The following is a 5,531-nucleotide window of genomic DNA, read 5'->3' as shown; positions in this document are numbered from 1 at the left end:
TAAGATGGCATGAATTTCCCCCAGATAGTGAGTGCCAAGTGCACTTTCACACTGTGATGGCAGAGAAGTCCCAAGCTTCTTCAGTGCCTGAAGAAGAGGTAGGGTTGAAAGAATATAATGGGGTGCACAAGCCACCACATGAATGTCTTGCTAAATGTAGTCATAATTCAGTTTTTTAAATTTAAAGATATCTACTCAGTTATTTTAGTAGTTCTTATTTGATGACTCCAATATCATAAGTTGTTTATGGAAATTCCAGTAAAATCCACTCAGTGGTTAATTTTCTTATATGCTTAGTGATCTTTGATTCTGATCTCTTTGGCTTCTTTTTACCCATGAAAAATTGAGGATGCTTACCTTTGGAGAAGAATTATGTTTGTTTCTATTAGAAGCAGGAAAGTACTACTGACCTTGGGCAATTTTATCCCCCTTAGAAAGTTCTTGGATTAATTCTGGAGTCTTTGATTTATTTGTCCCATTTTGCCTATGGCCAAAGACAGTTTCCCAGATGTAGCACTCATATAGGCATGTATATTTAAGGCAAAGTTAACTTTTGAGTTTGTTTAATGATACCTTTTTCAGCATATATTTTTGTGTTTTTTTTCTAGGTGGCAGGTTTTTCTTTATTTCCTGCAAGTCCTGAAATCCAATTAAAATATGTTTTATGCAGATCTAATTTTTTTTTTCCCCTCTGAGGGCCCTTCAAGTGTCTGGTCTGCCAGATTGACTTGGGTGCCTAATTTTGGATGGAGCCTGGCAGTGTGAAATTGGTTGTTCTTAGGCCACAACAATACCTTACCCTCCCTTGTGTAAAACCTGCCACACTTCCTGCCAGCTCTGTATTACTCCTTCCCACTGCCTCCTTCACTTTAGTCCCATCAGTGTAGAATAATTAAGGAATCTAACAAATGCTCCAAGATGAAGTATGAAAGATTACCAGCCCATGGCTTTCTATCTTTTCACCTATAACTATAGTTCTTTCTCTGCTGGTTTTTATTCTAAAAGCAAAAAGAAAATGAGTATAGTCATCCTAACCTGTGCCTTGATCTAATTAAATCCCATCACAAGATAGAGAGTAAGCTGACTACAGGGCTAATGTGAAACAATAAAGAATTTAGTTAGCAAATTCTAAAATAGTTTACAATTCTGTTTTCACTGTGCAATTCTGGCCTATTGCCAGACAGAAAAGTTAAAACCATTTTACTATTCAAATGCAAGTATAGCTCATCTCAATTTTAAATCACATATTGAACATCATTAGATTACTATCATTTTCCTGCTTTGCTCTAGTTCTTAAAAAAAAAAAAAGAAATCTGTCTGCTTCTCTTCTATTATGTCTAACCCACAACAAATAAAGCCTTAGAATTCATAGTCAGAAAAACACAATCATGATACTTTCTATGTTTCCTTTCACTATGAACCAAATTGTGCATTTAAAATTCTGGCTACATTTAGGATCCTACAGGCACGTTAGGTACAATCCAACATTTCTTTCCCTCTGGTGGCAGTTGAAAGCACACTTTCCAAAGTCTTATTCACTCATCTAGCAGTGACTTCCCTTGTAGAGTTTCTAGTTATATTTTGTTAATATCCTTAATAAAACAAAGAATACAGTGAAAATATAATCAGATCAGAATTTTTTAAAACTTCATATTTTATACTTTCCCCTGAAGTGTTATCCACAACACTTCCCTGGCTTTGAGATAAATTATGAAGTGCTGATAATTTTACCTTCCAATATATTTCTTTTTCTTAAAAAGATGAGGCCATAAGTTCATGTTTTAAAAAAAATGACTCTGCTCCAAGCGGAGGTGATTCCAATTAACCTTCCAACATAAAGGAAATGAGCAAACTGGACAAACTGTATACTTCAGGAAAGGGAAATCTACCAAGATAGAAAAGAATTATTGGAACAGAATATGAGAAAATATAGGAACCTGGGAAGATGAGTCTGAGATTTGAGTCCATTTTTTTCCCTGTGAACATTTCTGACTCTAAATGGGGCAGTTGTGAGGCTAAGCTAGGCTTTTAGCAAACTAGCAGTAGCAGAGATCAAGGATTGAGGTCGAACATGTCAAAGGAGTGGCATTCTGGTGATTCTCCTTGCTTTTGTGTGGCCACACCTTAAGAATGAACAAAAAGCAAAAGTCGTCCAGAGTGGCTAAGATACAGCTTTAGGCCATGAAATCCTTAAAATTGGACTGAGTAAATCCCAATACTGCCCAGGCCCCTGGTGAGAGCAAATGTAGATCCTCTCTCTGGAGGAGGATAACACCACCATAAGCCTCAAAGTATTTCTTTATGCAGTTTTGCACAATCAATTTCTGGTACATCATGAAAATCCAGTTACATTAGGAGAAAATAGCACATTCAAGGAAATCTGCAGAAACAAAAGCAAGAAACGGATCTAGGAGGTCTCTTTATATACGGAGATATAAAACACAAACTGTAAAATAACTGTGCATTCTATGTTCAAAGAAATAGTAGACAAGATTGAGAATTAGAACTGAAAGTTATAAAGAAAAAACTAAATGGAAATTCTGCAATCTAAATCAATTTATCAAGATTAAGAAATCACTGCTTAGGTATTATAAGAAATTTGACCCAGCTAAAGACAGAATTAGTAGCTACAAAATAAGAAAAAAGAAAATATCTGGAAGAAAGCAGAGAGCCATAGAAGAAAAATACCGAGAAATGGATATAAGATTCAGAAGATGCAGTGGGAATTCTAATATGTAAGTATTTGAAATATCAGACATAGAAGAAACAGACAATGTGAACAGAAAAAATATTTGAAGATAAAGGTTTTTTTGTGTGTGTGTGTTTTTTAAAGAGATAGGTGTTGATGAAAAATATTGAACTAGAGATTTAAGAATCCTTAAAAACTGTAAGCAGGATTAAAACATTTCATACATAGGTATATCATAGCAAACCCAATGAATCCCAGCTGCCTTTACAAAGGCAAGAGAAATAGGACAGTCATCAAAGGACAACAGTTGCACAGAGAGCCATCTTCTCAATAGACAAAAAGTAAATAAAAATGATACAATGAAATAATATATTTATGGGTCTGAGAATAATATTACTAACCTAGAATTTTATTTATTTTATTTTATTTTAAGATTTTATTTATTTATTCATGAGAGACACAGAGAGAGGGAGAGAAGCAGGGACACAGGCAGAGGGAGAAGCAGGCTTTATGCAAGCAGCCCAATAAGGAACTGCTACCTGGTGAAGGAAGGGAACAGCTATGGCTTCTCTCTGAAAACTCTCCAAGGGAAAAGGGAGTGTACATGACTGATATAACACCTCAAGGTGTGACTATGAAAGCTGGTGTCTTGGCAGGTGATCACTTGATTGAAGTGAATGAAGAGAATGTAGAAGATGCCAGCCATGAGGAAGTGGTTGCAAAGGTGAAGAACTCCGGAAGTCATGTCATGTTCCTGTTGGTGGTCAAGGAGACTGACAAGCTCCATACTGAGCAGAAGATAGAATTGAAGAGAGAAACAGCCAGTCTGAAACTGTTACCCCACCAGCCTCAGGTCGTAGAGATGAAGAAGGGAGGCAATGGATATGGTTTCTATCTGAGGGCAGGTCCAGAACAGAAAGGTCAAGTCATCAAGGACATAGATTCCGGAAGTCCAGCAGAGGAGGCTGGCTTGAAGAACAATGACCTGCTGGTGGCTGTCAGTGGCGAGTCTGTGGAATCCCTGGATCATGACAGTGTGGTGGGAATGATTAGAAAGGGCGGAGATCAGACTTCGCTGCTGGTGGTAGACAAAGAGACAGACAACATGTACAGATTGGCTCATTTTTCTTCATTTCTCTACCATCAAAGTCAAGAACTGCCTAATGGTTCTGTCAAGGAGGCTCCAGCTCCTACTCTTGCTCCTCCAGAGGTTTCAAGTTCAGATACTACAGAGGAAGTAGGAAATCATAAGCCTAAGCTCTGCAGGCTGGTTAAAGGCGAAAATGGCTATGGCTTCCACTTAAACGCGATTGAGGGTCAGCCAGGATCCTTCATCAAAGAGGTACAGAAGGGCAGCCCTGCTGAATTGGCAGGGTTGGAGGATGAAGATATCATCATTGAAGTGAATGGAGCGAAGGTGGTGGATGAACCCTATGAGAAGGTGGTAGACAGAATCCAGAGCAGTGGGAAGAATGTCACACTCCTGGTCTGTGGAAAGAAGGCCTATGATTACTTCCAGGTTAAGAAAATCCCTGTTGTTTCCTCCATGGCTGATCCACTGGATGAAACTCCTGATTCCAAAGAAGAAACACTGGCAGAACCAGAGCTCGAGTCACATGTGGCAAAAGAACGAGCTCACAGTACAGCCTCACATTCTTCTTCCAATTCTGAAGACACAGAGATGTGATGAAAGCAAATAATGCCTTTGGCTCACAGCTGTTTCTGGGTATTTAGTACGAATCCTTTCCCGAGGAATGAGCTGACACCCATTTACTGTCTCTATTAGAGAAGAACTCCTCTGGGAACCACTTCATCATGTGTGACTGTCTTCTGTTGTTATTTGTCTTGGGGGTGACTATTGCAGTAGATGGCTTATTTATGGTCAATTTAAGGCAGCAACCAGATTCTTTACATGTGATCTCTTTCAAGCTTCAACTTCACTACATTTCTCTATATGATGATATTTCTTAATTCTATAGGCTCCTTGTGCACTAAAGATGATTCATAAATCTGTCTATGTGAGAGCTGCTATAAAATATCTGAGCAGATAAGCCTATTAAAATTATGCTTTTGTAAGAATGTTGTGATTGTTAAAATAGATGCCATTAAAAATGAAAAAAAAAAATCCCTAGAAGAAGTCATAAATCCAAAGCAAGTAGTTCCTCAATCCCTAATGTACAACATGACCAATACAAGCAAACATGGAATAGTTATACTGCAAGACAAATCAGATGACCTTCCTCACTGGGTGTAATCTGCCATGAAGTGCCTGGCACATTTGTGTGTAACATTTGTCTGGTGATACAAAAGTTTGAAGACAGGGACGCCTGGGGGGCTCCGCGGTTGAGCGTCCGCCTTTGGCCCAGGGCGTGACCCCAGGGTCCTGGGATCGGGTCCCGCGTTGGGCTCCCTGCATGAAGCCTACTTCTCCCTCTGCCTGTGTCTCTGCTTCTCTCTGTGTCTCTCATGAATAAATAAACAAAATCTTAAAAAAAAAAAAAAAAAAGCATCACGCCCTGGGCCAAAGGCAGGCGCTAAACCTCTAAGCCACCCAGGGACCCCTAACCTAGAATTTTAAATCCAACAAAAGTATTCTTCAAGAGTGAAGGAAAAGTAAATATTTTTCAAAAAAACAGAAACTGAGAAAATTCCTCTCCTGAGAACCTGTACTGATAAATAGCCATCAGGTAGCAGGGAAACAAATTCAGATGAAAGTATGGGATGCAGGAAGGAAGAGAAAGCAATAGAAAAGGCAAATGCATGGGTAAATCCCAATGAATATTGACTACAGATTACAACAATAATGTGTAATTAAAACAGTGACTTAAGGATACATTAGAGC

At 38.6% G+C, this 5,531-nt stretch overlaps 1 pseudogene; it reads left to right on the top strand.

The window, feature by feature from the left end:
• Nucleotides 1-3,265: 3,265 nt before the first annotated feature.
• On the top strand, nt 3,266-4,808 carry LOC144282122 (putative PDZ domain-containing protein PDZK1P1 pseudogene; annotated as a pseudogene).
• Nucleotides 4,809-5,531: the final 723 nt, after the last annotated feature.

This window comes from Canis aureus, chromosome 1, assembly GCF_053574225.1.
Source record: "Canis aureus isolate CA01 chromosome 1, VMU_Caureus_v.1.0, whole genome shotgun sequence".
Lineage (NCBI taxonomy): Eukaryota > Metazoa > Chordata > Mammalia > Carnivora > Canidae > Canis > Canis aureus.
This window is presented reverse-complemented; position numbering and strand designations above follow the sequence as displayed.